The sequence below is a fragment of the Temnothorax longispinosus genome, unplaced genomic scaffold (assembly GCF_030848805.1).
Source record: "Temnothorax longispinosus isolate EJ_2023e unplaced genomic scaffold, Tlon_JGU_v1 HiC_scaffold_405, whole genome shotgun sequence".
NCBI classification, from domain to species: Eukaryota; Metazoa; Arthropoda; class Insecta; order Hymenoptera; family Formicidae; genus Temnothorax; species Temnothorax longispinosus.
Window position 1 is genome coordinate 312 of NW_027270237.1, and position 9,812 is coordinate 10,123.

The 9,812-nt window shown below is 34.6% G+C and overlaps 2 long non-coding RNA genes across 2 annotated transcripts; one reads left to right on the forward strand and one right to left on the reverse strand.

Moving 5' to 3' along the window:
• Positions 1-4,476: 4,476 nt before the first annotated feature.
• On the reverse strand, positions 4,477-9,347 carry LOC139824509 (uncharacterized). Its single transcript, XR_011735134.1, has 3 exons — positions 9,138-9,347; positions 5,257-5,417; positions 4,477-4,792 (listed from the first exon to the last, which is right to left on the reverse strand). It is a non-coding gene; the product is annotated as an uncharacterized lncRNA (long non-coding RNA).
• On the forward strand, positions 5,251-6,295 carry LOC139824508 (uncharacterized). The gene is made up of 3 exons (XR_011735133.1): positions 5,251-5,389; positions 5,705-5,903; positions 6,207-6,295. It is a non-coding gene; the product is annotated as an uncharacterized lncRNA (long non-coding RNA).
• Positions 9,348-9,812: the final 465 nt, after the last annotated feature.

Genomic DNA, 9,812 nt, shown 5'->3' on the forward strand with positions numbered 1-9,812 from the left:
AACCACGCGCCTCCATGTGTGTAGGGGAGATCGGGGCACACACGCACGCATTCACGTTCGCCTTACTAATTGACGGATGAATTAATTAGCACGAATGATCGATCAAGTTTACTTATATTAAATTATTTTCATGTAAGATTGTGCTTCAAGCATACGTATCGATACGCTCTAATTAAGGATCTTGAGATAACCTTTCGGATCGGTAATAAATCGCTCGAGCAGGGAACACATTTTCAAAGACCATATTTCGAAGATCGGTACAGTATCAAACGAAGCGGAGTTACGATCTTGACTCGAGAATCGAACCTGCGAAAGGCCCCACGGTCCTGTTTTTCATTCGAGTCCATCGCGTTCACATCGAAACCGGTTTTCTACAGATAGATTTGAATTTCGCTGCGAAGAACGAATCCTCTTTCTCCTCCGGCCGAGAACTATGCCTTAAATCGATTCACCTGAGATATTAAACATTTCTTTATCATATTCTAGATTTGATATTTTCATATTCTTTTTCTCTTTGTACTTATTAATATTTATATTATAACCCAATAATTATAGAATTTTGAATTATAGTCTTAAAATTTTCAAAATTTGTCAAATGGATTCTTATGTCAATAATTTATCTACTTTTCGGAATAAATTGTTAAAAACAAAATATAATAATTTATAAATATAAAGGTTTATTAAATATATTTTTTCATACTATAATTCTATTTAAACTGTTTAAGTTTTTTTTCTAATAAAGAAGTAATGTTTTAATTTTACAAAATATTAAAACATTATAACACATAATCTAATTTTAATCTGTTTTTATAAAAAATTAAAACATTATAACTACGTAAATCTAGCTTCCTAAAATTATCTTTAATAATTGATTAATTTAAAACGTTAAATTCGGTATTTAAATCATTAAATATTACGTGCATTATTATTTAATACCTTGTATTAACTTTAATAAATAAATATCATTTCACAAACTGTAAATTGTGCGTAAAACAAATTATTAATTTTCATTAAAAATATTCGACATTTACATTAAATCAGCAATCGCCGACTCTCTTATCGTTTTCGCAACAGTAACGAAGCGAACAAAGTTAACTTCTCGCATACTCTCGTCGATAGCGAGCGTATTTGGTGGTAGGGATCTACTCGTAGTGGTCGTCCGCCCCTGTCAGGGCTTTCCTCCCTCCATGTTACCACTCGCGGGGCCTTTTCCCAGTTTGCATCACGGCCTGAGTGGGGGGAGTAACAGGCTCATTTGCGCGCGAGAAGTAGGGGAAGTTGGACCCCAGAAGAAGATAAGTCTCTCTCTCTCTCTCTCTCTCTCTCTCTCTCTCTCTCTCTCTCTCTCTCTCTCTCTTTCTCTCTCTTTCTCTTTCTCTCCTCTCTCCTCTCTCCTCTCTCCTCTCTCCTCTCTCCTCTCTCTCCGCCTTACCTCCCACCTCCCACCAACTCCATTCGGCAGATATCCTGTACCCCGCGGCATGCCGGTGTGGTGCCTTCCACCCAACTACCCGTGGACTAGGTAAGCGCCGCTGCTCTTACCTGTCGAAGTTACGGCAAAGGCGCCTTAGGAGAAATAAGGCCCAGAAGGTGGGTCTCAGGCAACAATGACGCCCAGTTGAACGCGACGGCTCGCCACTCTTCGTATGTTGAAAAGTGCATACGGCTGTTTAACTTTACACGGTTAAAAAATTGTGCCGACGTTAGTGCATTGATCCGGATTGATCGACTGACTCTCTATTCGTGGAGATCTGGTTATCGCGATATTCTCCAGCGTTGAGAATTTAATTCGCCACGTATTTATCCGGAATCTCAAGCATTTTAATTTATATGCTTCAGTGTATAAACTCTTGGATCGAATAATTGTTTTACAATGCAGTGTGATGTAAATTTGAGTGTTTTTTCTGTATTGAAAAATTTTTTCGGTGAAAAATGTGCGAGTGCGGTGACGAATGCTCCGAGGATACGAAGACGCGGGAACCCCGAAATGTCCTATCTCGTTAGACCCGCAAAAACGTTAGATTAGATAGAGGATTTCGGAGGAAGGCTTAGTGGGAAAAATTCTGGACGGGATTAAGACTCGAACACCTGAAATGGCTACCCTCGGTCTCTCCAAAGTCTTCATATTGGACAAGTATTTTACAAGTATTTTAAGTTCTGGGGGACCGAGAAGAAGCTGTAAGGTACAAAGTTGCGAGTGCTGTGACAGCGTCTTCCAATTGATTTTAACAATCTATTATAGAACATTTTTCTTTATTACTGAAATTTTTAATCCTCGAGCTCTAAAATTATATTTTGTTTTATTCTTTGTATCCATATATCTTCTTATTACATTCTCAATATTGCACTTTTTGTATGCTTGTGTGCTAAAATCTATAATATTTTCTCTTTTACATGTAATTTATACACTGTTGGAAAATTTTTGTAGTTTTGTTAAAAAAGGTCCTTGTTAAAATTTTTGTGTAAAATAATCAACACATACGTGTGTAGATTTAACATGTGCTTTCTATGTTAATTGAACTTTACAAATTTAAAATGTAAAATTAATAAAACAATTTAAAGAATATGTTAAAGTAACACAATTTGAACGTATTTATTAAATGTGTTAAAATTTACAGAAAAAGAGTGTTGATTTTACTTTATAACAGAAGTAAGAATAAAAATTTGTAGAAGAAGAATGTTGATTTTATCTTACAATCTTAACTTTAACATAAAAATTATGTTAATTGTACACATAATTAACCTCAAATTACGATCAGAATAACATTTCTTTTCTGTTAAAATATTTTAACATAGTATCAATGTTACCATTTAACACATCCATATTATGTTAAACTGACACAAAAATTTGAGTGGACCGTTAAAACATGTGATTTATGTTATATTTAACACAAATTTTCTAACAGTGTAGTCATTATTACCATATATCACTATATTATTTCTATTTATGATTTTCGCGCATTAAAGTACATTAATCGTCTATCAGTTTTAAAAACTATTGATCTTTAGATTTTTTTTTCAATTTTTAACAATTTCTAAAAATTATATAAATTAAGTGTGCATCACACAATAGAATAAAAACTTTAAACTTGAAATTGAAATTTAAAGATTAAAAATTTTAAAAACTGATAGACGATTCAAATTTTTATAAAAACTTAAATCTTTAAATTTATAGCAACTTATGGTTCTCAAGTCCAATTCCTTGATCTTTAGTTTCTTAAAATATTATACATATAATACTTTTGAGAAAACTATTGTTTATTATGTACATACGTATCTCTCAACATATTTAACCCTAGAACTCACATGCCATTTTTTTTTACTTTTTAACTCACAACTGGGGTCAATATCGACCTCACGCTTTTTTTGATCGTAAAACCGGTCCTACAGAGATAAAGGGCCTTAATAGTACATGAATTTTTTCGTTTTTTAATAAAAAAGAGAATGGTATGCAATAAATTTAATTTTACTCAAGTTTAGTTAGTGAAAAATCGATTTAACCCTAGAACTCACCTAGGATAGATTTCGACCCCAGGCAAACTTTGAACTACGCTCCTGAGCTAGCGAGTGAAATTTTCGACTCAGGACCTGAACCATAATTCATTTCAACTCTCTAAAAGTAGGGCTACGTCGGGCGCAGCGTTAGTTGTTCGCTGGCAGTGACGCAGCACCATCGCAAAGCGTGCGTGGGGTCGATATTGACCCCAGTTGTGAGTTGCCGTTTGTGTTTCTTTCGTCGGTAAGCTAATTTTATATTTTTTGCTAGAATCAATATATTTCATGTATTATTACGTAATCTGAGTATAAATAGTCATAAATATTATTTAAGACAAAATATCACTAACTTAGTCGGTAAAAATCCCGTTGCCTATAGAATAAGATTGACATTTCGCAGAAAATGGCTGGGCGATATAATTTGAGACCCATATCATATTTTTTACTATTTTGTATTAAATAAAAATAAAATAATACTTAAAATACAATTTTTTATGGTTTTTTCATCGACTTCTTTCGTATTTCAACTTTGCGAATTTTTTTATTTTTATAGTCTCAAATAAATATACTTTTTGAACAGAACACAGCGATGACAATTTTTTTTCAATAGTCTAATGTGTCTTCTTTAAAACCCCGTTTGAATTTTGAAAATCGGTTGATTACAAAAAAAAGATACAAATTTTTGTTTAAAAAAAGAGGTTTTTGCTGATTTTTTGCATTTTTCGGTCTTTAAAATCTTCAATGAACTACAATATCAACACTGAAAAAGATTTCCAGTTAAAAATAATCGCTTACTTATCGATTACGTCGCAAGCATAAATAAATTCATTGTTTTCTTTGTACACCAACAATCTATATATAGACAAGACAGATCAGCGAGTCAGCCAAGCAGTCGAAATCGATTATCAATGACCTGAAATAGCATTTTCATTTCAACGGCAATCTTCTGTTTGACGATTGACGATGGTTGATTCTAAATGCGATCGAAAGTGTTTCTTTGATCGGAGTGTTCTGTTGGGAACGCGTTTTCTTCCCTTTTTTTCGGACAGATACTAAAGTTCTCTCAACCGGATGACACACGATACTCGATTCGCACCGGGAACTGGTCTCGTTGTTCCATACCGACTTCCGGATACGAGATTAATTACATAACCGGTTCTCTGGATCCGCGAAGTAAGTTGTTTAACGCGTGCGGCGGTTTTATTTATGCTCTGTTCTTGCGAGAGAGTCGCGTTCAATCTGAGATCACTTCAGTGTCTGTGGAGTCCTTTGTCGATTATCGATGCTTTCATACAAGCTGTAATTTAAAAAAACATTCATTTAATTGACTCATTAATAAGTCAGTTCGACACGCGTTTTACTGACTTTGAAAGTCTTAGAAGGGACTTGGTTCTGTTCGAATATCCTCTCACTGCGGAATCAAAGAACAAAATTTAGACTTAATTCAAGATTTAATTCAAGAGGAACTTTGCGATTTGTAAAATAATCTTTCCCTCAAGACTTATCCAGAAAAAGGAGCGGACTTTTTTAAGATTTTAAATAATTCAAGTTATCCTAATCTTAAAAATTTTGGTCTTCGAATTTTTTTCCATTTTGGACCCACATTCTTATGTAAATGCTCGTTTTCGAAAATGGAAATCATAAAAGTAAAAGTCTTAAAAGTAAAAGTGAGATCTATTAAATAACAAATTCATTCAAGGAAAACCGGCAATATTGTTCCAGACGAATGTGGGTCCCATATTGGTTTGCGTAAATCCTTACGCAGACGTTGGAAATCCGTTGACCCTAACGAGCATCAGGTCGGTAACATTAGCGCCACAGCTGAACAAGGTCGTCCAGGAAGCCGTGAGACAACAATCGGAGACCGGATATCCCCAGGCAATTATTCGTTCTGGTAAGACTCTTAACAAACTCCATCTTCCCTTTCAAATTATGAGACAAAGCATTAATTCTTTCATTTTGGTAATTTTATTTGATGTAAAATTTAATTTTTTATTTGCGAAACGTCTGCAGTAGAAAATTCGAGGATCTTTAATCTTTTAGCAAAATGTAGTAAAAACGTTAGAAAAAATCACACATTTTCTCTGTATTATAAATTTATTTTTAATTAATTAATAAAAGAACCATATGTGCACAGAAATTGCTCATTATTCTAATGAAGCATTATTTTATGACAATAAAAATAATTAAGAAATGTTTGTTTACGCAGTCTAACATGACGAGGGATTCGCTAGCAAAAGCGCTTTATTGCCGCACTGTAGCTACGATAGTAAGACGAGCCAACAGTTTGAAAAGACTCGGTTTGACTCTCGGCACCCTCTCGTCGGATTCCAATGAGTCTGTTCATAATCAAGCGGACGTTACTAGCCAACATGCCTCTACTATATTGACAGCTCAGGACTCAGCAGGTCTTTATTATAACAATCATTACGACAAATTTAATATTATCTTAATTGCAATTTAATAGCTTGCCACTAATGTTATCTAATTACATAATTATACAATCTTGTTACTACTATTAAATAAAACAGAAAATTATTAATATGATTAGATAATTACTTTGAAAAAGTTAATATTATCTTTCAGAAGCTTAGATCTGTTTAGATATGATATAGTTTTTTCAATACTTCGTTATTATTTCAGAATCATGATACATAAGCACACTTCCTATTTCTTAATGGCAACAAAAGGTAAAGTGAGATATTTTTCAGGGGGAACAGGATCCAGGAGCATAACTGCTAGCCGGAGAGCTGGCAACAGAAAAAGCAACATGCCTCGGTCCATGAAATATCTTACCTGGAAAAGGTTCGATTGCTGCCGGAAAAGCGAAAGCCCGACCGTCAGAAGGCGGACTGGAAGCTAAGTGGGTGGGCGGGCGATCAAACGTGTAAATTTTCCAACAAAAAAAACTGTCGATCGGCACGGCTGAAAATTTGCATAGGTATCGAGGAGTATAAGAAAAAGCAGGAAAAAAATTGTCAGAAGAGTAAGTAGAAGCTAAAGGGTTATCAGAAGCTGTTAAAGTTGCGAAAAATCTCGGAAAATTTACATATTAAGAAGCACTTCTGACAATTTGCATTTGTATTGTTTACGTATAGAATAAACTAAGTGCAAAGTGTCAGAAGGCAAAGTGGAAGCGATCATGAGAAAATCGGGTGCAAAATGCGAGAGCGTCTTTCGGCGCGCGGCGCAGCGCCCAGTGGACCGATCGCTTTTCTCTTGATTTTCACACCGTACATATTTTATAGCGCTTCTGACAATTTATCTGAATATTCATAAAGGACTAAAGGAACTATTATTAAAATGTCAGAAGTCAATTGAGAAGAATTAATAAATTTAATTTTGCTTCCTCATAGAGGAAGCTTTGTGATGGTAAAAAATTTTTTTTTCAAGATTTTAAAGGAAATAGGTTTAGAATGTTCCAAAATGTCGAGAAATCGTATTAGTAGAAAATGTCCGGAAGTATGTATGTATGTATGTATGTGTGTGTGTGTGTGTGCGTATGGATTTTTGTACACGTATCTACTTCTACAATTGTTTAGATACCGGGTTGAAGTTTTGCACACCAAATAGAGTATCATAGAAAGTATGTCCTCCTCTAATTTTATTAAAATCCGTCGACCGGTATGGATTTTAAGAAGATTTTCATTTTTTAGAAAAGCGTATTTTACACTGTAGCTTTCTCAATATTTGATATATCGATCTATTTTTAATTCTATTATATTTTTCAGTTTTTTCTACCCCTATTTCATATATAATTCTTTAAAATTTGGTTAATTAGTTCTTGAGTTATAGAAATTTCAGTAAACTTGACTGTTTTTTTAACAGAAATCGGTAACCCTTTTATTATTAACAATTTTTATTAATTTTATTATATTCTTCAGTCTTTTCTACCCCTATTTCGTATATTATTCTTTAAAATTTGGTTAATCAATCAATAATTCTTTAAAATTTCTGTTAAAAAAAACAGTCGTTTACTGAAATTTCTATAACTCAAGAACTGATTAACCAAATTTTAAAGAATTGTATATGAAATAGGGATAGAAAAAACTGAAAAATATAATAGAATTAGAAATAGATCGATATATCAAATATTGAGAAAGCTACAGCGTAAAATACGCTTTTCTGAAAAATGAAAATCTCCTTAAAATCCATACTGGTTCTTTAAAATTTGGTTAATCAGTTCTTGAGTTATAAAAATTTCAGTAAACGACTGTTTTTTTTAACAGAAATTTTAAAGAATTATTGATTGATTAACCAAATTTTAAAGAATAATATATGAAATAGGGGTAGAAAAAACTGAAGAATATAATAAAATTAATAAAAATTGTTAATAATAAAAGGGTTACCGATTTCTGTTAAAAAAACAGTCAAGTTTATTGAAATTTCTATAACTCAAGAACTAATTAACCAAATTTTAAAGAATTGTATATGAAATAGGGGTACAAAAAACTGAAAAATTTTTTTTTCAAGATTTTAAAGAAAATAGGTTTAGAATGTTCCAAAATGTCGAGAAATTGTATTAGAATTAAAACTAGATCGATATATCAAATATTGAGAAAGCTACAGCGTAAAATACGCTTTTCTGAAAAATGAAAATCTCCTTAAAATCCATACCGGTCGACGGATTTTAATAAAATTAGAGGAAGACATACTTTCTATGATACTCTATTTGGTGTGCAAAACTTCAACCCGGTATCTAAAAAATTGTAGAAGTAGATACGTGTACAAAAATCCATACGCACACACACACACATACATACATACATACTTCCGGACATTTTCTACTAATACAATTTCTCGACATTTTGGAACATTCTAAACCTATTTTCTTTAAAATCTTGAAAAAAAAATTTTTTACCATCACAAAGCTTCCTCTATGAGGAAGCAAAATTAAATTTATTAATTCTTTTCAATTGACTTCTGACATTTTAATAATAGTTCCTTTAGTCCTTTATGAATATTCAGATAAATTGTCAGAAGTGCTATGAAATATGTACGGTGTGAAAATCAAGAGAAAAGCGATCGGTCCACTGGGCGCTGCGCCGCGCGCCAAAAGACGCTCTCGCACTTTGCACCCGATTTTCTCATGATCGCTTCCACTTTGCCTTCTGACACTTTGTACTTAGTTTATTCTATACGTAAACAATACAAATGCAAATTGTCAGAAGTGCTTCTTAATATGTAAATTTTCCGAGATTTTTCGCAACTTTAACAGCTTCTGACAACCCTTTAGCTTCTACTTACTCTTCTGACAATTTTTTTCCTGCTTTTTCTCATACTTCTCGATACCTATGCAAATTTTCAGCCGTGCCGATCGACAGTTTTTTTTGTTGGAAAATTTACACGTTTGATCGCCCGCCCACCCACTTAGCTTCCAGTCCGTCTTCTGACGGTCGGGCTTTCGCTTTGCCGGCAGCAATCGAACCTTTTCCAGGTAAGATATTTCATGGACCGAGGCATGTTGCTTTTTCTGTTGCCAGCTCTTGGACTATGCCCTGAATAACACCGTGCGACACGCCACAGACGGCTTCATCGGCATCCTGGACATGTTCGGGTTCGAAGATCCTAAGCCGAGCCAGCTAGAGCACCTCTGCATCAATCTTTGCGCGGAGACGATGCAGCACTTCTACAACACTTACATATTCAAGAGTTCCATCGAGAGTTGCCGCGACGAAGCCATCCCTATTCCAATTCCTGACGATACGGCCGATTTTCATGGCCGATTCAAGTTCGCGATCATATGCGTACGCGAGTGAGTTATTTTCCCTACTACCATACCGATACTCAGTCTTGTCATAATTCCCGCGTCCAAGCTAAGAGCGGCTAATCTGTCCCCCGCTCCAGCGTTCCCGCGCTCCGGACGGCCGACGCCTGAACGGAGTGAACGGGCTCGCTCAGTTTATCGATACTAGCCATGCACGTCTTCCCCTCCAGCCAGTGCGGGAGACGTTTCGTCGATCGTCGCGAAAGGAACCTGATCGTTTGACTGATTTCTATTTTCCATATTCAAAGCTCTCGCACTCGACCTTGTCGTTCTCTTATAGGCGGCGTATTGAACATGTTTACAGAAAATTTCCGACCTAATAATCCTCAACGATTTATCTATATATGGGGCATTCCATGCGAAGTAATCCACCCCCCAAAAAATGTTTTTTTTTTTATTGTGCTGAAATTTGCACAATCTATTGCCCTATTGACCATTATTATCCACACCAATTTTTTAGACATTTGTCCAACGCGTTGTCTACTTACAGGGGTTTAAAGTTTCGGTGTTGAAGCCGTCATGTTAAACTTCACACATCGATAATTTGTCG